This window comes from Pristis pectinata, chromosome 7 (genome assembly GCF_009764475.1).
Source record: "Pristis pectinata isolate sPriPec2 chromosome 7, sPriPec2.1.pri, whole genome shotgun sequence".
NCBI classification, from domain to species: domain Eukaryota; kingdom Metazoa; phylum Chordata; class Chondrichthyes; order Rhinopristiformes; family Pristidae; genus Pristis; species Pristis pectinata.
The window spans coordinates 97,120,577-97,144,173 of NC_067411.1; the positions used below are offsets into that span (position 1 = coordinate 97,120,577).

Consider the following 23,597-nt stretch of genomic DNA (forward strand, 5'->3'; position numbering starts at 1 on the left):
TCCCACTCTGCTACTGTAAACTTCAGGTGACGTGCACCATTGACAGTGTGAGGCGACAGAGTTGGGCATTGGCTTTTATCAAACAGAATGAGGTTTGCTGCAGGTCATGTGTCATTAACCATGGGCCCCACTCAAGCTCCGTAGATCCCACTTCACAGACTGCAAGTTGCTCTTGTGGTTCAGATTATTTTCTCAGTGACTTTAATAATTTGGATAGTAGAAATAGCATCAGTAACAAGACAAACTCGAAATAAATCCAGTAATTCTATTGGTCAAACCTGCAACCACAACAAAGGTGTAGAGTGTAAAAATTTTAAACATGAGCTTGATTGTCACTCCAGTTGATAGCCCTTAATAATCTGATATGAGTGTTGTATTAGCTTCAGTTGTATTATTCAACGTGCCATCTGCAAAACCTTAATGAGGACGGATGGATGTATTAGCACCTTGCTTGGAAATGTAAAATAAAACTAGAACAAAACTCAATTAGTTATTTCTTAACACGTGAATAAATCCTGAAGCAAAAAAATTATTAATCATCAAACGATTAAATAGATTTAAAATACTTAGTCTTTGACCTGCAAGCAGATCAGCTTTGGAACTTGAGGGTTCAATATCAAATTCATTTACCCACCTGGGCTTAATATCCCTTGATGCTTTTACTTAAAAATGCATCCATCTTCATTCCAGAAAATCCAGCTTCCCCACCTTTTTGATTCTATTAGATGAGATTCATGTGGCCTGCCTGTTTTACGGCACTATAACATTGTCACAGACAGTTTGGGACATTTAATCTGGCACCAATGCTTAACGATTCAAAATGTAAGTAGTTTCAACATGCCTTCTAGCAAATAAACTATTATTTGTTTTGGATTATACTAAGAAAGTTATAAATACATTCATAAAGACATTAAACCTGTTGTGCACCTTGGTTTGCCTGCTAAATGCCTTTACTCTAATTGAAGAGTATATTCTCTTGCTATGGATTCTTCACTGGAAGAAATAATTTTTCTGTAGCTACCCTATCAACTATCTTTAATACTTTAAGCACTTTAATTACATCACTTTCAATTTATAAAACTCAGCAGAATATAAGCTATATTTATGCAACATGTCTTTGTAACTTATCCTTTCAATACTCTGTGAGATGCTGGTAAAACTGAGCTGTATATCCTCCAAAATCAATAGACCTTTCACAAGATGCTGTACACAAAGATACTCCAGACATTGTCCGGACAGTACCTGAACAAGAATACATGCTTGTGATGCATCACTTCCTTACTTCAGCATTGATCCATCATGGATTTCCCAGCTTCTGTTGGGAGGGCTTTAAGCTGGAAAATCTTTATAGACCTGTATCGCAGGTGGAAGTCATATCCCTCCTTAGATAGAACAACACTCTGCACCACTGGTAAATGTATTGCTGCAATGAAGTCATGTGATCAATGCAGCCCAGCATGATGTTTGAAACATAGAAACATAGAAAAACTACAGCACAATTCAGGCCCTTCAGCCCACAAAGCTGTGCCGGACATGTCCCTACCCTAGAAATTACTAGGCTTACCCATAGCCCTCTATTTTACTCAGCTCCGTGTACCTATCTTTAATGTGCCAAGGCTTAAACTCAGTTGAAATGTAAGGGTTGCTGGGGTGTTAATCAGTAAATACAGATGTGTTATGAGGAGCTGAGAGGAAGGACACTCGTTACTTTTCCACTAAAAGGAAGAGGGGATTAGGGGAAGAAATGCCACTGACTGATTTTGTACATTTTAACCGTCACTCAATGGATCGGGGAGTATGTTCTCTGCTTGTCACTTGACCAGGACATATTATGCAGTGGGGGTGGGGGGGGGGAGTTAGAGAGGATGGAAAAAAGTATCCTTCTTATCCAAAGGATAGTTATTGAGCTCTTCTTTTTTATGCTTAAGTGACCCTGCAACACATTTAGAAAACAATCATTTTATAGTTTCCAGAATTTGGTTGTTTTCATAGTGACTTTAGTGCTCTGCAAGAGAGTTTTACTTTCCACTAACACACGGTAGTGTAGCGGTTAGTGTAACGCTTTACAGTGCCAGCGACCCAGGTTCAATTCCCGCCGCTGTCTGTAAGGAGTTTGTACGTTCTCTCCTTGTCCTGGTGGGTTTCCTCCAGGTGCTCTGGTTTCATCCCATATTCCAAATACGTACGGGTTAGGAAGATGTGGGCATGCTATGTTGGTGCTGGAAGCGTGGCAACTCTTGCGGGCTGCTCCCAGAACACTCTACGCAAAGATGCATTTCACTGTGTGTTTTGATGTACGCCCGACTAATAAAGATATCTTATCTTTTCTTATAAGAGCAAATCTAGGCTTTGGACCCATCCAGATTCAGAAGAGAAGCAATGCAAGACACCGCTTGGAGTGTAAATTCAATGAAATGTTAAACCTGATTTACAGAATGAAAATCCGTTTCCCTGAGCACGTTATAAACCCAGTTGATGTTCGTGCATGTTCTAAAAGCATTTTGGAGACCATTTTCTGAACCTTTGCTCCTGAAAAATAGTCACTGTGAGTACAGAGATCATGAGAGTAGTAATGCCAGGTCAAAACTTCCTTTACATTTAACTAACACTTCCAAGGAACACCTTATTCTGCATTCTGTTATTGTTTTCCTTTGTACGTTATAATGAAATGATCTGTACGGCATGCAAAGCAAAAGTTTTTCACTGTTATCTCGGCACAGGTGACAATAATAAACCAATTTACCAACTTAACAATAGGAGGAGCAAGATTGCATTTTCAATCGGATCAGACTTAGAGTTGCCATGGAAATTCTGAGCAATTCTAATAGGTCAATTCCTGTATTTATGGTTTAGAGGCATTCAGAGGCCCTTCATGAATCTGGCATCCACTGTTGAATAGAATGAGTCTGGCAGTAAGGCTAGAAGGGAATGTTTATTACCATGAACAAATTGTTTTCCGGTCCAGAGGTCTTCTGACTGCTCTTCTCCAAAAGCCTTGATATTGGTGGCCAGACCCAACTTTGAAGACTGCTGGGCTCCAGTCTCTTTGTGTTTCTTGGTGTAAAGGTGAAACTTGCTCCCAGGCCACGCCCTGTATCCGGTGGCAGTGTAATCCCCGGAGCTGCAGTACAATTCAGGCAGGGGACCCTCCACTCCAGTGGGGCAAAGGAAATACGCTGCTGCCTTTCGACAATGTACAAACATCTATCAAGATGAGAGCCACAGCAGGGTGTTTCAGGCTGAATTACAAACAGTAAAATGTCTCTTTAACTGGCTGCAAAGAGTAAGCTGACTAAATGACTATATGAGTGCTTCATCCTTTTCCTTTATAAGGAGAATAATAAGGATTTTATAGCACACAGAATGTGCAACTACAGTCCATTATCAGGCATTTATCAATCCTGATGTTCCATTGGGAGTGAAATTTGACTAAGTATCAGTGTCTGCAGAGAAAAATGGGACAGTTGATCCTTAACACTTGGGTATATACAGCATTACCTTTTCATTGACAACATGTGTTTGTCCTGCTGAAGGCAAATTGCCAAATGAAGGTGACACAGGGTGAAGGATAATTGTCAATCTCTCTTGGATCATTGCCCAAGAGATACTGACAAGGTGGCTGAGATAGGTTTGATTCCATACATGGCAATATTTATTTGGATTTAATTGCAGAATAGAGTTGTGCAATGTATCAGCCAATCTTTTTTATGTCAATTATAATCTTTATCATATGCTCAGGAGTTGCCCCATTTTTGTGCGTGCACGCTGACAGTCACAGAGTGAATGTGTGTTTCCTGAACAAAATTCACACCAAGTCATAGAGTCATAGAGCATTACAGCACAGAAACAGGCCCTTTGGCCCTTCTAGTCCATGCTGACCTGGTTTTCTGCCTAGTCCCATCTACCTGCACCTGGACCATAACCCTCCATACCCCTCTCATCCATATACATATCCAGACTTCTCTTAAATGTTACAATTGAACCCGCATCCACCACTTCCACTGGCAGCTCGTTCCACACTTGCACCACCCTCTGAGTGAAGAAGTTCCCCCTCATATTTCCCTTAAATATTTCACCTTTCACCCTAAACCTATGACCTCTAGTTCTAGTCTCACCCAACCTGAGGGGGAAAAGCCTGCATGCATTCACCCTATCTACACCCCTCATAATTTTGTATACTTCTATAAGATCTCCCCTCATTCTCCTGCGCTCCAGAGAATAAAGTCCTAATCTATTCAACCTATCCCTGTAACTCAGGTCCTCAAGTCCCAGCAACATCTGTGTAAATTTTCTCTGCACTCTTTCAAGCTTATTGATATCTTTCCTGTAGGTAGGTGACCAGAACTGCACACAATACTCTAAATTTGGCCTCACCAACGTCTTATACAAATTCAACATAACATCCCGACTCCTGTACTCAATGCCCTGATTTATGAAGGTCAATGTGCCAAAGGTCCTTCAAATGAGAAGCCAATTGAACCCAATCAAAGAAGTTGGATGAACACTCTCTCACAAAATATCTTTAACACCAATTACTTGTTTTTTTCTGTCTATTCTCTTAATTCCTTGGCAAATTTTTTCCATAGAAAGTAGCATTTACTAATGAAAAGGTTTTGGTTTGCTTGTAACACATTGGTTTGCATTATTGTAGCTAATAGTATAATGGAGATTTAAATGTTCTGGAGGAAATATTCAGCAGGTCAAGCAGAACCGTGAATACTTTTCTCTCCACAGATGCTGTCTGACTTGCTAAGTATATCAAGTATTCTCTGTTTTTATTTTAGATATCCAGCATCTGCAGTGTTTTGCTTTTGGTATAATGGAAGTAACGATTTATATTTTTGAAGCGACAATGATGTTAATTCTATTCCACCATTATAAGACTATTGAACAGTCTCCCAGCACGATAAGATGGACCCTTGACCTCACAATCGACTTTGTTATGGACTTGCACCTTATTGTCTACCTGCACTGCACTTTCTCTGTAGGTGTGACACTTTATTCTGCGTTCTGTTATTGTTTTACCTTGTACTACCTCAATGCACTGTGTAATGAATTGATCTGTATGACAAGTGACAATAATAAATCAACTTACCAATTTAGATTTAATAAAAGAATAAGAATAGTGTGGTACAAGAAACCTGATATAAGAACAATAAATGCTGGAAATGTCCAGCAGGTCAGGCAGCAACTGTGACAGAACTGAAACGATAACATTTCCGTTAGATGCTGACTTCTAATGTGGGGTTCGTGATCAAAAATGGCTTTTCTCTTTTATCCAGTAGTTTTCATACTGACATGACTGATGCTTGCTTGATTTCCCTAAATGTAACATCAAAACTTAGATTTTACCTCAAAATGTATATTGCATATCCCGCAGTCCTAAATTGATATTTAGACCAGTCACATATTTAGTCTGCTTGCTTTTATTAGAGACAATTAACAGTTCTCACTGCAGTTTTGTGCCTTGCTTTTGCTGACCTATTGAGCCGTGAGAGACAATTTCACTTTTCATAATAAGCACAGATGCGTTAGATGTGCAGTTTCAAATTATTACTTTTGCAACAAAAAATACCTTCTAAATTCTTTTCAGAATAGGACATTGTTTTTGTACACTGCTAGCAATTCTGAAGGAAAGATAAGTCCTATCAATCCTTTTTTTTTCTGGTGCATATTGAAACAGGAAAGTGGACTGAGGAGAAAGCTAAATAGTTTTCATATTTGATTCCAGCACAGTACAAAGCGCACCTGGTTCAAGGCCTTGCTGGCCTATGTTAAATTTGGCTTATACCCGATAAATGTAGGAGCCAGCAACGATCAAAGGATTCAGCACATACTGTACTTCCGTGGGAGTGTTGACAGAATAAATTTTCTGCACAGCAAGGCTAAGATTGTTAAGCTGTGAGAACCAGAAAGCTCAACATCATAAGAAGATAGAAAGGAGCAAATGTCATTCACTTCATCCGGCTCATTTTATCCAAATCATTGCTGAGGAGCTTCTCAGAACAGTCTTAGATAGGAAAAAATAAATCAAGGGAGGCAATTTCACCTCTTGCCCAGCTGAGAGAAAACATTCAAATTACTTACATACTTCCCTGCAGCTGATACGTTTTGATTTCCATCTGTTTATTTTATTCATTTGCACATAAAAGGCATCACAGTCAAGGCCAATGGTTATGCCCATCCCTTATTGACATTAATAGGGTGCTGGTGAGATGTCTTCTTGACTCACTGTAATCCATGTGGCAAAATTATAGCCACAGTGCATTTGCATTAGGAGTTCCTGGTTTTTAAGCCAATGATGATAAAAGGTGCAACTGCCTCCCGTGGCATTCAGTGGTATTACCATTGTTGAATCCACCATCAGAATTCGTAAGTGGGTTGAACTCACAGATAAAATCAGGACCCTCAAACCGTCCTAAGATCAATATATTACAGTTAAATTCTGGTAAAACCTTGCATAATTTAATATTTTTATAATATCTGGGTTCTATGATGTAAAGCAAAATAAACTAGCACATGAAGATGTGCAAGACAAGTTTGGTATGCAAGACAAGTTTTTCACTGTACCTTGGTACAAGTGACAATAATAAACCAATACCAATAAGAGATAAGATATCTTTATTAGTCACATGTACATTGAAACACACAGTGAAATGCATCTTTCGTGTAGAGTGTTCTGGGGGCAGCCCGCAAGTGTCGCCATGCTTCTGGCGCCAACATAGCATGCCCACAACTTCCTAACCCGTACGTCTTTGAAATGTGGGAGGAAACCGGAGCACCCGGAGGAAACCCACGCAGTCACGGGGAGAACGTACAAACTCCTTGCAGACAGCAGCCGGAATTGAACCCGGGTCGCTGGTGCTGTAAAGTGTTACACTAACCGCTACATTACCATGCCTGTACCAGCATCTAGTGTTCTACATTTTGGTTTAATATTCTCAAGGATTTTATCAGTGTTTATTTTCCAAACACTTAAACTCATAGAAATAAGGGTGAAAAAGAAAGAAAAATACTGGTTGAAAATGGGTTCTAAACACATAACTAATTTTCCTGGTTATTTTTCCCATCTTCTCTTCAATCCTATTCGTGAACCTACCATGTGATAAGAAGACTGGTGGGAGTTCCCTGTTGTATTGGGCTGTCTTCTGTGACTAAGTTTCCAAGATGGAAGACAAGCAGAGTTGCAGTCCACCATGAGCAGACATTTTCCCAAATTCACACGACCCACGCGGCAGTCATCTCACAATTAATGCATCTTATTTCATGGCCAATGTATTGGGACTTTGCTTGGATTCCATAGTGAAATATTTGTTTGGTTCAATTGCGAGAGGAGTTCTGGCATTAAATAATTTAGTTCAATCTTAATTCTGTTCAATCATTTTTGAGATTCAGGCTACACTGTCAAAGTCAGCGGTAATTGCTTATCCCTAATTGCCCTTGAGAAGCCCTTGCCCTTGTCCCTTCTGGAACTATAGAACACAGACCAGTACAGCATAGAACAGGCCCTTCGATCCACAATGTTGGGCCAACATAGCTAATCCCTCCGACCTACAGAATGCCCATATCCCTTCATTTTCCTCTCATTCATGTACCCATACAAACCCCTCTTAAAAGCCCCCAGTGAATTTGCCTCCACCACCCTATCAGGCAACGTATTCCAGGCATCCACCACTCTCTCAGTAAAAAATGTACCCCTCACGTCTCTTCTGAACCTACCCCCTCTCACCTTAAATGCATGCCCTTTGGTATTGGATCGCTCAATAATGGGAAAAAGATATTGCTTGTCCACCCCATCTCTGCCCCTCATAATTTTATACACTTCCAACAGATCACCCCTCAGCCTTGGCCGCTCCAGAGAAAAGAGCCCAAGTTTGTCCAGCCTTTCCTGATAGCACATGCCCTCTAATCCAGGCAGCATCCTAGTAAACCTCCTCTGCACCCTCTCTAAAGCCTCGACATCCTTCCTATAGTGAGGAGACCAGAATTGCACGCAATACTCTAAATGCAGCCTAACCAGAGTTCTATAGAGATGCATCATAACTTCTTGACTCCTATACTCAATACCTTGATGGTATGCAGTACCTATGTGGTACTTCTGGAGAAGATATTTCCATAATGCTGTTGGGTAGGATGTTCTGAGATTTCACCCAGTGATAATGAGGTAACAACAATATATTTTGACTGGTGTGTGATTTAGAGGAAACTTGCTGGTGGTGTTCATCCTATACATCTACTCTCCTATCTTCTTGTTGGTAGCGATCACGAATTTTGGGAGATGCTGTTGGAATAGCTCAGGTTAGTAACAGCGGTCTCTTTTTGTAGATGGTATACTTTCCAGCTAATGTGGAGGGAATGAAGTCTTAAGATGCCGAATGGAGTAAGTCAAGCGGGTTGCTCTGTCCTGGATGGTGGCAAGTTGCTTGAATGCTTTTGGAACTGCACTCATCCAGGCAAAAAAGGACATTTCCATCCATTTCTGATTTGCACTCTGTAGATAGGTAAAAGGCTTTAGTGTCAGAAGTTCAGTTGCAAAATAACCAGTCTATAATCTGATTTTGTAGCCATTGTGTTCAGTAGCTGGTCCAAATCAGTTTCTGGTCAATGGTGAGCCCCAGGAGGTTGGTGATGAGATACTCAGCAATGCCATTGAACATCAAGGGTTGTGAGGTTGTGAGGGTGATTGCCTGGCATTTTTGTTACCTGAATATCATTTCAAATTTATCAGCAGAATGTTGTCTTCATCTTGCAGAAGGCAGATGTTGATTGCTTAATTTGCTGAGGAGTTGTGATTGGTATCAGTGAGCTTGACCCTATGATGGATGGGAGGTCATTGGTGAAGCAGCTGAAGATGGTTGGCTTGGATAGAGCCCTGAGGAACTCCTGCAGTGATGTCCAGTAACGTCTCCAACATTGAAGTCTTTTCCCTTTGATGCCCATTGACTTCAGTCTTACCAAGGTTCCTTGTTGAGGCACTGGGCCAAATATCGCTTCAGAGTCACCCCTATCTAACCTTTGGGACTCAGCGTTATGGTCCACCGTTCCACCACGGCTCTGATGAAGTTGGGGTCTCGTGGTCTTGGCAAAACATAAACTGGTTTATTCAAAGTTCAGGTGTCAAAATGTTATTTTAAATTCACTAAAGTCCACAATTATCTCTGAGATAACTTCTGAAGTTTCTTGTTTTGAGTTTCATAAGCCAAACAATTATATGAGAATAATAAATTGAAATGAAAGGACAGTAAAAGTTAGGATGCTGGGAATTTAAAAAAATGCCTCAAATTTATAAGATAAGATATCTTTATTAGTCACATGTACATTGAAACACACAGTGAAATGCATCTTTTTGCGTAGAGTGTTCTGCGGGCAGCCCGCAAGTGTCACCACGCTTCCGGCACCAACATAGCATGTCCACAACTTCCTAACCCATACGTCTTTGGAATGTGGGAGGAAACCGGAGCACCCGGAGGAAACCCACGCAGACACGGGGAGAACGTACAAACTCCTTACAGACAGTGGCTGGAATTGAACTCAGGTCACTGGCGCTGTAATAGCGTTACGCTAACCGCTACACTACCGTGCCTGCCCATTTATTATTAAAAGCCTGAAAGCTGATAATGTTCGGGTAACAATAACATTCTCACAAACCGCAATATTTGACAAAGACTATGATTCTGTAAAGAAGTTTGACAGAACACCTGGCCCTTGTTGTAAGTATTGTTTTGTAAAATTCCTTAAACCAGCCTTTTGGCAATGGGTTGAACAACCACAGTTCAGCTGCTCCTGATATTGTATCTTATGCTGTTAATTACTCTTCATTGTGTCTATTTTTTTAAATTAAACTTATGGAGATTATTTGCATATGCATGCACATTTGAACCACACATGGGTCCTCTGATGGCAATGCATTTCTAATGTTGGAAAATCCTTTTGAACCCTTTGATAGCGTGGGGCTTATTTTCTTACAGGTCTATTACAATGTAAAAAAAGTTATGTGCTTTAGAAAATTCATAAATTTATAGAAAAAACTAGATTAAGGCAAATATTTCATAATTTCACCATGTTTATTTTACTGTATCATTACAGATAAAAATATTTCATGTGGGTTTTGGTGGTGCGGTGATGCAGCTAACAGAGCCGCTGCCAAATAGCACTGGAGACCCAGGTTCAATCTGTTCTTGGGTGCTGTCTGTGTGAAGTTTGCACATTCTCCCTGTGACTGTGTGGATTTCCTCCTGTAGGTCTCGTTTGCTCCCGCATCCTAAAGACGTGCAGGATGGTAGGCTGAATGGGTGCTGTAAATTGCTCCTAGTGTGCAGGTGTGTGGTAGAATCTGAAAGAAGTTGATTGTCTTCCTGCAATGCACTTCCCTGTAGCTGTGACACTTTATTCTGTATTCTGTTATTGTTTTTACCCTGTACTACCTCAATGCACTCTATACTACCCCAATGCACTGTGTAAAGAATTGATCTGTACAAATAGTTTGCAAGACAAGTTTTTCACTGTACCTCGGTACAAGTGACAATAATAAACCAATACCAATACCAAGAATACGGGGAAAATTTAAAAAATGGAGATTAAGGTAGGATTAGTGTAAATGGGTGGTTGATGGTAAGCACAGACTCATGGGCCGAATGTGCTGTAGCTCTCTGTGACTATGACTCTATGAAATCTGTTAGTTCAATTAATCTTTAAGATTAGGCTCATTTTGCACTTATGGTGGTGCCTCGTCTAAACCCATTTCCCATGCATTCAAATTTAGACCTAATATTGGATTTGTGCAGGTCAAATATGGGGCAGAAAACCTCCTCCTAGTTTCCACTGCCCTCCTCCCTCAGACAGGGTACAGCAGTGATGCAATGGTTAAGTTACCAGACTGCCAATCACAAACCTGGATTAACAGTGCTGAGACCCAACTTCACATTTCACATTGGCAACGATGGAATTAAACTTGACTCATAATTTGGAAACTAGTCTTAGTTGTGAAAACCCATCTGGTTCACTGGTACCCTAAAGGGAAGGAAATCTGCTGTTTTTATCCAGTCTGACCTATAAGTGTCTCCAGTTCCACTCCAAGTGGTTCACTCTTAAATCCTCTCTGAAATAGTCTAACAAGTCACTGAGTTTTATCACTTACTGCTATATCCAAATAGACAAAAAATAACATTGGAAGGCCTGTCTGGCATTAACTTAGGCACTGAATATGGATATGGAAAGTTGTTTCCAGCATAGTTTCATACTACAAAGTGCTCCTTACAAACGTGGCTGTACAGCTTGATAGGGTGGTAAAGAAGGCGTATGGCTTTCTTGCTTTTATTAGTCTAGGCATTGAGTTCAAGAGTCAGGAAGTTATGTTGCAGCTTCACAAAACTCTGGTTAGGCCACATCTGGAGCATTGCATTCAGTTCTGGCCGCCCCATTACAGGAAGGATGTGGAGACTTTGGAAAGGGTGCAGAAGAGGTTCACCAGGATGCTGCCTGGATTATGCGCTGTAAAGAGAGGTTGGACACACTTGGGTTGTTTTCTCTGGAGTGGCAGAGGCTGAGGGGAAACCGGATGGAAGTTTATGAGGTTATGAGAGGCACAGAGTAGACAGCCAGTATCTTTTTCCCAGGGTTGAAATGTCTAGTACTAGAGGGCATGCATTGTGCAGGCAGAAGGGTTTAGTTTAGTTAGACATTTAATTCCTAGTTTAATTAATTCGGAACAAAATTGTGGGTCATCATTCCATTCACATCTCTGCTGGTCCAGCTGTGTACACTTGACATTGAGTGGCGTTACTATCGCTGATTCCCCAACGTCAACAACCAGAAACTCAACTGAACCAGCCACATGAATATGGTGGCTGCATGAAAAGGGCAGAGGTTGTGTATCCTGTGGTGAGTGGCTCACCTCCTGACATCCCAAGGCTTTCCTCATTTTACAGTTCATATGACATGGAGAAAACCAATCAACTCATCAAGTCTACGCCAGCTCTCAGAGTAATCTCATTTATTCCGTTCTCCCACATTTCCCTCTCAACTATTCCCTCTCAAATACCTGTCAGCTTCCCCCAATTCTTCATCACCCATGGACATTAGGGGTAGTTTATAGTACTCAATTAACCCACCAACCAGCACGCATTTGGCACGTGGAAGGAAACTAGAGTACCCAGAGGAAACCTAAACGGTCACAGTGAGAAGGTGTAAGCTACACACAGGCATCTACCCTTCCACAATCTGTAAGGCACAAGTCAGGAGCTTAGTGGAATTATCTTCAGTTGTATGGATAATTAGGCTTCAACAACAATTGAGAAGCTTGACACCCATCAGATTAAGGGAACCTGGTTGATTGTCACCCCGTCCATCACCCTAACTTTTCATTTCCTCTGCCTTTGGTGCAACACACTGCATTACACACCTAGGCTGCTCAGACTGCAATTGCTAAACCCACAACCTCTATCACCAAGGAGGACAAAGACCAGTTAGACAGGAAAACCATCACCCACAGATGCCCCTGCAAGCATCACGCCATTCTAACCCGGAAATATATCACCGTTTTTTCATCGTCGTTGGCTGGGCCTCAATTTGGGAGTTCCCTGCCCGACGGAATTGTCGGCTCACAATGGAGACACAAGAAAGGCTACAGATGCTGGAATCTGGAACAACACACGAAGGAGCTGGAGGAACTCAGCAGGTCAGGCAGCATCTGTGGCTGGAAATGAAGAGTTAACATTTTGGGTTGACACCCATTTTCTGGAATTGTGGGCTACCTTTACTTGAGGGAATGCAGTGGTTCAACAAGGTGACTTATCTTCTCAAGGGCAAACAGGGATAGGCAATAAATGCTGGCTTTGCTAGGGTCATAATCAAAGACCCCACCCACCCGGGTCATTCTCTCTTCTCTCCTCTTCCATCAGGTAGAAGATACAGGAGCCTGAGGGCACGTACCACCAGGCTCAAGGACAGCTTCTATCCCACTGTGATAAGACTATTGAACAGTTCCCTTATATGATGAGATGGACTCTGACCTCTCGATCTACCTTGTTGTTACCTTGCACCTTATTGCACTGCACTTTCTCTGTAGCTGTGACACTTTACTCTGTACTGTTACTGTTTTTACCTGTACTACCTCAATGCACTCTATACTAACTCAATGTAACTGCACTGTGTAATGAATTGACCTGTACGATCGGTATGCAAGACAAGTTTTTCACTGTACCTCAGTACAAGTGACAATAATAAACCAGTACCAATACCAATAGTGATGACCAACCCCCCAAAAATTAACAAATAATAAAGTTGTAAACATGTACTACTGTTTCAGATGTGCCATTTTTAAGATGAGACATTAAATCGTTGTGTATACTTCCTCATGTAGATATAAATTATCTGATTTTACAGTTTTGAAAAAGAGCAAGTTTCCATTGGTGTTCTGACTGATATATATCCACCAACCAACATTACTTAAGTAAATTATCTGATCATAATCACTTTGCCATTTGTGGAACTTGCTGCGTGGAAATTTGTGGCTCCCCTTCTAAACTTTTCCACTTCAGTAGTACTTAATTGACTTATGGACTTCAAAGCACTGTAGGAAGTCCTGAGGCTTTGAAAGTTGCTACATAAATGCAAGTTTAACCTTTTAACGAGAGACTTTTTGATGGCCACACAGATTCCCTTTTGTGATACTGCTAAAATTAGACAAATAGTGTGAACGCTTTTGTAATACCATAGCATCCAACGTTCCGCTCCATAGAGAAGGAAACCAGCTGTGCTGTTTAATGGTTGGTTTATCGTGTACTACTTACTTTTACTTTTAATAGAATCCAGATTATTAAATCCACAGCAACCATTGTGTGATTTGAATGTGCGTGTCTGAATGATTAGTCCAGACCACTGCATTACTAGTCCAGCAACTGCTGCATTACTTGCACACCCTCATCTAGCTGCTGTTAGTTGGTATTGGTATTGGTTTATTATTGTCACTTGTACCGAGGTACAGTGAAAAACTTGTCTTGAATACCGTTCATACAGAACAATTCATTACACAGTGAGATATCTTTATTAGTCACATGTACATCAAAACACATAGTGAAATGCATCTTCGGCGTGGAGTGTTCTGGGGGCAGCCCGCAAGTGTCGCCATGCTTCTGGCGCCAACATAGCGTGCCCACAACTTCCTAACCCGTACGCCTTTGGAATGTGGGAGGAAACCGGAGCACCCAGAGGAAAACAATGCATTGAGGTAGTACAAGGTAAAAACAATAACAGAGTACAGATTGAAGTGTCACAGCTACAGGGAAGTGCACTGCTGGTGGACAATAAGGTGCAAGGTCAAAACAAGGTAGATTGTGAGGTCAAGAGTCCATCTTATCATAAGTTGGAAGTTTACTCCCTTCAACAATGAATGTTTTATTGTTCTCCCTACTACTGTTACTTGCCTTAGTCAGTAGCAGCACTAATGATTCAACAGACCCTACACTGGTGACGAGTTAACTGTTAGAAGGAGAAGGGGGATAGCGATCCAGTGCAAACCCCTGAGAAAACGAAGTTCTCTACATAAAGCAGTGATGATGGCAGGCAATGGACGTGGTGAGTGTGTTGTTGAACTCCAGGACTATGAATGGAGTCAACCATTTTTTCTGGATGTAGAATGAATAAAAATGTTCTTCAGGGTGAACAATATCTTTGAGGTGCAGGGAGAGTGCAGACTAGGTAATATGGCCATGATTGAGAAGACAAAGACGGTGTTGTTGCTGGTGGGAGGAACCACAGACATGTGAAATGTAGGGAGTCAACTAGCATCACAAACTGCAGATGAAGTCTCATACGAGGACTTAATGACAATGCAGAAAGGACATTTTAATCCAGTGCTCTCAGAGATTTTCAAAGGCTGCACGTTTGACATGCAACCAGGGACCAGAGAAACCAGCTGATGAACACGCAGTCAGGCTGAAATCACTTGCAAGACAGGTGTACTCTCCAGATCAGGTAGCATTGAGCAAAGTGGTGACTGAGAGAATTCAGGTGAAACTCTTTGACATGTTAGATTTAACATTTGAAGGAGATTGCAAAGAACTGCCAGTATGGAGAAGATGCTTCAAAATGTGAGGCCATTTGCTTCAGGGGACCAGTCTAAGGTGCAGTCAAAAACAAGCCCACAGAAATGCTAATGGCAGCATGGTCTTCTTCCCAGCTGGACATGGGGGTCTGTCGGAAACCAGTAGGTCACGTGAGTGTAAAAGGCAGAAGGTCAGCAAGTTACAGGAGTGCAAAAAGCAGGAGTTCTTGGCATAGATTTTAAAGGAGCCACTCTGCCTCAGAATGCCATTCTAAAATCTCCCGGTGCAATAACTGTATCTTGCAAGAGGATGCAGGTCCCTGAAGATAAGATATCTTTATTAGTCACATGTACGTTGAAACACACAGTGAAATGCACCTTTTGCGTAGAGTGTTCTGGGGGCAGCCCGCAATTGTCGCCACGCTTCCGGCGCCAGCATAGCACGCCCACAACTTCCTAACCTGTATGTCTTTGGAATGTGGGAGGAAACTGGAGCACCTGAAGGAAACCCACGCAGACACGGGGAGAACATACAACCTCCTTACAGACAACGGCCGGAATTGAACCCGGGCCGCTGGCGCTGTAATAGTGTTATACTAAACACTACACTACCGTCCCTGCCCTAAATCATGTTCCTGCCCAGGATCGAACTGGGGACCTTTCACGTGTGAGGCAAACGTGATAACCGCTACATTACAGAAACCACATCACACTACAGAAACTCTGAGAAAAGCAGGATGACAAAGGTGTGATGCAGTCCTGCTGGGGTACTGTATATGTGATACAACTGGATAATGTAGAACTGGAACTGAGGATGTTGAATGACATTCATTAAGCTGCCATTGATAGTGCAGTAAGTCAGCCTGTCATGAGCCTGCATATGCGTCTGAAATATCTCAATCATTTTCAATTCAGGCTGAAGATCTTGTGAGGGATTTCACTTTTACTAATGTCATTCCAGGGCACTGGAGCTAGAATGTGACAAGACCAAGTGAAAACAGTCATGTTGGATTTGGGAGCCTTGAAAACAATTCAGGAAGGAAAGCCAAAGGAGATGCCTTTGTGTAGAAAAGTGGAAAGATCCATCCTACAAGAAGTCAGAGTGGTAATTTGGATGCAAGACGGGTAGAAAGCTAAGAAACAAACAAGCAGACATTGTCCGTAAATATACCAAATATAATGTATAATTGTAACTACTGTAGTGGTTGATCAGAGTTAGTAACCCTGTGTTGGGTCTTATATGAACAGTTTGGTGTGAAGAATAAGTCATACAATGTATTCATAGTTATGAAGATAATTATGTTGGAACAATTGCAGAACAAGATGTGAAACCAGATATAAACAAATCCTACATGGTTAAGTGAGTCACTGGAATTACTTGTATCTAGAGTGGATACTTCAGAAAGGTTAAGTACAGCTCATCATGAAAAGTTTTGTAGATGAGAAGACTAAGAGACTGAGAGAGTTTATAATTGGTCAATTTTATAACAAGTGTCTATGTCTCTGTAGATAATTATATGATTTCAGTTTTGCAAAAAACGAACAGAATTAATGTTTGTATTTATGGTTTGTATGGGTTTACTTAATGGGAAGCAATTTAGTGCACTTAATTATATCTTTAAGAACCGAGTGTACCATGCAGTATAACTTCTGATACAGTATTGTACTGGACACTGCCATTAGATGAAAGTTCACATCCTTCAAAAAGGATGTCGTTTTGATAGCTGTACCTCTGTTATTTGCTATCGTAAGTGCCTACCGATTACAGACACTGCAGTACCACTTTAAGAAGTTGTATATGATTCACTGTTCTTTCTACTTTTGATACAACATTTAAGTGTAGGAGCACCGTGTGATGTTCTCCCAAAAGGAGCCATCAATATTTTCATATTTTCTTATGACCTTGGAGGCTATTCGGCCCATCATGCTGGCTCTCGAAGCAATCCCCTCAATCCCATTCATCCAGTTGTTCACTGTAACATGTCTTCCTGGCTGACTTGCCTACCCACTGCCCCCACGCCCCCCCGTCCCGTCTCTCACTGACACACACACTCACACACACACACTCACACACTCACACACACACTCACACACACACACTCACACACTCACACACACAGACACACACACACACTCACACACTCACACACACACACACTCACCCACACACACTCACACACTCACACACACACTCACCCACACAGACACACTCACACACACACACACACACACACACACTCACACACAGACACAGACATGCACACACACACTCACACACACACACACTCACACACACACACACTCACACACACACACACACTCACACACACACATACTCACACACACACACTCACACACCCACACACACACTCACACACACACACACTCACACACACACACATACTCTCACACACACACACTCACAGACACAGACACGCACACACACACACACACACACACACACACATACACACACACACACGCTCTCAAATTGTAAATGACCCTGATAACCAGCATGTTTTTGGGATATGGGAGGATACTGAGAAACCATTGGAATAGCAGCTGGGAGAAACTGCAAACTCCGATGTGAGGAATCTCTTCAGCTGCACAGCTCACAGATGGATGTGCTGGTAGACTCAGGCCATGCAACATGGAAACAAGCCCCTTGGTCCTCACCAGCCATCGCACCCACCCATTCTAATCCCATTTACTCACGTTAAGCAACTAGCTTCCTATGCCTTGGTGACTCAAGTGCTTGTCCAGATACTTCATCAATGTCCAGAGATTATCTGCCTCCCCCACCTCCTCAGGCAGCGAATTACAGATTCCAACCACCTTCTGTTTATAAGAACCCTTCCCCCCCCCCCATCGCCCCCCACCCAACATTCCGTCTCAACCTCTTACCTTCCACTTTAAACTTACATCCTCTTTTCTTGAACACCCCCATCACGGAAAGAAGATTCGTACCGTCTACCCTATCTCCCTCGTACTTTTGTCTCCTTCTTTCAGATCCCCCCTCTGCCTCCTCCGCTACAGGGAAAACAAGCCCGGCCTATCCAATCTCTTCTTATAATAGAAATGGAATTGGAATTGGTATATTATTGTCACTTGTACCGAGGTACAGTGAAAAACTTGTCTTGCATACTGATCGTATAGGTCAATTACACAGTACATTGAGGTAGTACAAAGTAAATCAATAACAGAATGCAGAATAAAGTGTAACAGCTACAGAGGAAGTGCAGTGCAGGTAGACAATAAGGCGCAAGGTCATAACGAGGTAGATTGTGAGGTCAAGAGTCCACCTTATCGTACTAGGGAACCGTTCAACAGTCTTATAACAGCGGGATAGAAGCTGTCCTTGAGCCTGGTGGTACGTGTTTTCAGGCTTTTGTATCTTCTGCCCGTTGGGAGGGGGGAGAAGAGAGAATGTCCGGAGTGGATGGGGTCTTTGATTATGTTGGCTGCTTTACCGAGGCAGCGAGAAGTGTAGACAGAGTCCACGGAGGGGAGGCTGGTTTCCGTGATGTGCTGAGCTGTGTCCACAACTCTCTGCAGTAATCCAAAAATAATTCAATCTAAGCTACATCCTGGTGAACCTCCTCTCTAGCACATGCATGTACTGATGAAATAGTAAACCAGAACTGCATAGAAGTGCAGGAAGACAACCAAAGGTAGCCAAGGTAAGTCAGGAACATTATTTCCACAAGGACCTGCCATTGCTTAAGGTTGGTGAGACAGTTGGATGTTGCCCAGAATCTGACCATTTCCATCCATGGTGAAAGCAATCCAAATGCTGGAAACCTTAAATAAAATTAGAAAATGCTGGAAATGCTTTGCAGGTCAGGCAACGTATGGGGAATGAGAAACAGAGTTAATGTTTCAGATTGAATACCTTTTGTCTGACCTGGAACACTAACTCTGTTTCTCCTTGCACAAGTGCTGTTTGACCTGTTGAGTGTTTTCAATGTTTTTGGACTTTGTTCGTTAACTTAAATTACCAGTTGTTCTCCAGTAACTAAAGAGTAAATAAAAGAAGAGACAAAGAGAGAAGCCTGAACCAGAGGTATTTTATGGACAAGACGGATTGTGAGGAATATGTAACAGGGGCAGCTGAACATATGATCTATACCTCTTTCAAGTCAGTCACTTGGGCCCCTTGAGCTTGCTCCACAATTTAATGCTGATCTGCTTGTAACCTCAACTTGGTATCCCACTTGGTAACCTTCGTTCCCTTGCTCATCAAATATCCTTAAAATATTCAAGTCTCCACTTTGAATGTCCTTTGAGAAAGACTCATGGCCTTCTGAGTGAACAATGTTCATCTCATCTCTGCTTTAACTGCCAACTCCTTATTTTTAAGCAGTCCCGTAGTTAAAGGTTCTCCTGCAAGAAGAAGCATGCTCTCCACATCAAAAACCCTTAGGATCTTACAGGCTCTCAAGTCCTCTCTCACTCTTCTAAACTCCTGTGTTACAAACCTAACCTGTCCAACCTTTCAAATATAGCCTTTAGGAAAACTAGTGGCTTGATTTGAACTATTGTTGTTAGAGATATGGTACACATAAAATACATATAGCTCCTAATTCAGCATACTAGTTGCAAGGAAGAGAAAAAAAAACTCCACTATTGATAATACTTTTTAATTCAGTGGTTTTCCAGCAGTCATGTTATCTTCACGTATGTTTAACATTATAGATTTGCAATATGGTGCAAGGAATTTTTGTGGCAAATGCTGAGTTTAATCATTGGTGTTTAATCATCATGTAACTGCCTCCAGTGTCTCCCTTCTGGCCTAAGGATTAGGTGGTCAGTGCCACATATAGTATGTCTTGTCATCATTACCTCCAACAGCCTTGTAAATTTTAGTTTCCAAATATTGTTAATGGCATTCTCTGCTCACTTTTCTGCCCAGATAGCTGGGTCACCAAGACCTGGGCCAAACTTCAGGAGCATTTATTTCATATTTTCGTGAAAGAATTTATTGAGTACAAAGACAACTGTGGGCCCAAAGGTCCATAAGCCAACAGCTTGGCTGCAATTACTAAAATGTAAAAATTTCCACATCAAAACAAATCCAGAGAACTGCTTAATGACCTAAGAATATTGGCAAGGATGTAAGATGTAGGTCTCCAAATATTGTTCATGGCATTTTGTGGAGAACTTGTTCACCAGATTGTTGTTAGAGATTCTCCTTACAGGGATTAAGCATCTAGGTTTCAATTTATCATAATACTTAGTGATAAATACTGATGCCTTTCTCTCAGGATCCAGGGTGAAGTTTCTAAACATAACGTTGCCACAAAACTGGTGTGCTCATGTCAGGAGATGAAACTGTTGACATGAAAAACCAAACTGCTTGAGGAACTCAGTGGGTCAGGCAGCATCTATGGAGAGAAATGGACAGTAAATGTCTCGGGTTGAGAACCTTCATCTGCTTCTGAAATGGAGGTGTTGGTTTTGAAAGTACTGATTTTGATCCTCACTACAAACAAGTCTGGTGAGAGGACACTGGCATGCTTGTAGAGGTGAATGGTAGCTGGGAGTTAGGGGAGAGCTGGAGGTGGGGTGGGTGAGTTGGCGCAATAGGGGGAGAAGGTGGGGCATGGAGTTACTTCTGACCACCTGTCATATGTGTGGGGGGAGGTTTTAACATTGTTTTTAACACTCAGGAGTAGGGACTCCAGATAATAACTGCAGGACAGCAGTGGGAAACTCAGTGCCTCAAAAATCTCATCTTCAGTTAGGAATTGTCCAAGGAGAGTAGATAACAGACAAATGTACAGATCGGTGTTTTATATATTTTGACGATTCAATCTATTTCTTGTTTTAATTCATTATAGTTCATCATTCACTTTCTTGTGAATCATTTTCCATTGAAACCCCTAGAACAAAAGGGGAATCAGCAGCATGGAAAGAAAATTATGTAGGGAATGCAAGAAAGAGAGCAGTAGTGAAAAGTCATTTTGTGAATGTGAGGGAATTGAAGAACGCTGTTCCCCAAGAGCTGGTACAAGGGCTATTGTTCTGGAGTAGCAAGTTGGAGATGGAGCTGCAAGGCATAATTTCTAAATCTGCACATGACACAAATCTTGGAAGTGTAGTGAAGTGGATAGTAATAGCTTTCCAGAGTATATATTCAGACTAGTGGAATAGATAAGTAAGAGGTAGAAGAAACTAATGCAGAGCGATATGAACTGTTACAATTAAATAGGAAAACCATGAGATAAGATTTCTTTATTAGTCACATGTACACTGAAACATACAGTGAAATACACCTTTTGCATAGAGTGTTCTGGGGGCAGCCCGCAAGCGTCGCCATGCTCCCGGCGCCAACATAGCACGACCACAACTTCCTAACCTGTACGTCTTTGGAATGTGGGAGGAAACCGGAGCACCCGGGGGAAACCCACGCAGACATGGAGCGAACATACAAACTCCTTACAGATAGTGGCCGGAATTGAACCCGGCTCGCTGGCACTGTAATAATGTAATGCTAACCGCTACACTACTGTGCCTGCACCAATACAAAGCATAGAGCACAAATCTAAAAGGTATCCAAGAATGGAGAGACACTACTGCTTTACAATTCTAGTGCTACTAAGGAACTCATGATGAACCTTTATAAGGTAGTGGTTCGGCTATTGGTTGTAGCCATTTCTGGGCACCACACTTTAGGAATGACATGACGACCTTACTGAGGGTGACGAAGAGATTCACTAATATGGTTCCAGAGATGAAGGACTTTTATTACATAAGTAGACTGGAGAAGCAGGGAGAGGGATTGTTCTCCTTGATCCAGGGGAGTTTAAGAGAGATATTTAAGATCATGAAATATCCAGGCAGAGTGGATCCAAAAACAGAGCACCCCAAAAGTGACATGAAGAAGAACTTATTTTATTATACAGCAAAAGGACAGAATCTGGAATGCACTGCTAGAGATAGTAGAGCAGGCAGGTTCAACCCTGGTGTTCAAATAGGAGCTGGATAAATAAGGAAAATAAGGATATCAGGCTGTAGGGAAAGGATGGGGAAGAGGACCTGGTTGGATTACTCATAAAAAGAGCCAGCATGGACTCCACCCAATGACTGGCTTCCTTCTTTGCTGTAACTATTCTGTGAGCGTTGTGATTCTGGGTATACCTGCATCTTTTAATGAGTTCATTCAATATTTACTTTTATTGGAAAAGATAGGTCCCTTAAACATTACTGACAAACAAGTAAAAGATGTCTGTGAAGATAACAAATGAGTGTTAGAAGCTATACATTTATTAAGATATTTACATTTATTAATATATACAGAAAATTTACTGGATACAGTCTGAGGAAGTTGTAGGCCACAGCCTCGGACAGGAATAATAAATAATCCTGATTTATGGAGACGGAACAGCACTTTTAATCATTGAAGTCATTTGCTGCTTTGTTGATCTGTAATACATGTGACTGCCAGAACGAAAACTGCCCTGATAAAAACTTATTGAAAAAAGGGTTCTTTTCCCTGAAAGGCAGTGACACTTCTTTGTTGTGCCAAGTTCCTCTTATAAAGAATGGATTTCATTCAGCACCTCTTGAAAATATAATAAAGAATTAATGTTATACAAAAATATATTGCAGGATTGTCTTGTTTGCTGTAATTAAGCCTAAATAATCAATTGAACCAAGTTGCTGGCCCATGCTTACTGCCCAAGTCATAAAGCACCCAGGCATGTTTTTGCACAGTGAATTACTGCCTAGGGCAAGTGAAGGCATTCACTGCAATTAAAGAAGGAACATCATATTAAATAGTTTAAAACAGAGCATAAACCACTTGACCTTCTTCAAAAGCATATTTTCTGCTGCAAAATTGAAGACACACTAACATTTATGACACATTTAAGAGAGCAAGCACTTCATATTTTAGTGAAAGAATTTATTGAGGAACATGATAAATGGGGTCTCAAAAAAAATCACTTGTTATTGGCTTGGATGCAAATTTCCCCAAAACTAAAAATATCCACGCTAAAGCAAATCCAGAGAGCTGCACAATGACTTAGAGTCATAGAGTAATACAGTAACAAAACAGGCCCTTCGGCCCAACATTTCCATGCTGACCAAGATGCCCATCTAAGCTAAATAGGACTTAAAAAGATTGACACTGGTGAAGGAAGCAGGATGATAGAAGGCAAACCAAATCAAAGGGGATGCAGCAAAACAGACTGTTCCCGGGGATGCACACAGAGACGGACATCAACTGCTGGAAGGTCATCAACTCGGTGAAAGATGCCCTTTGGTCTGCCCGAAGCCTGTTGGTCTTCCAGCACTGCGAGATGTCTGTGTGGGAATGCTGCCGATTGGCACAGTCCAGGCTGCAGGAGTACGTGCTGAGGGACGCACTGAAGCTGGGTGCAGCCAACGCAAGGGCTCGGTGGGGAAGGATGACAGTTTAGGGTTCTTCTGCCACTGGAGATGGAGGGGCAGGGTCAGGCGAGGAAGTTCCTCATGTAATGTGAATATGGCATGGGGGTATCACCCCAGGGAGCCACACGAGGGTCATCAGTGCTGTAGTTTTTATAAAAAA

General features: G+C 41.7%; 1 non-coding gene across 1 annotated transcript; it reads right to left on the bottom strand.

The window, feature by feature from the left end:
- Positions 1-15,673: 15,673 nt before the first annotated feature.
- Positions 15,674-15,746, bottom strand: trnav-cac (transfer RNA valine (anticodon CAC)). Its single transcript has one exon. It is a non-coding gene; the product is annotated as a tRNA-Val (tRNA).
- Between the last annotated feature and the right edge of the window lie 7,851 nt (positions 15,747-23,597).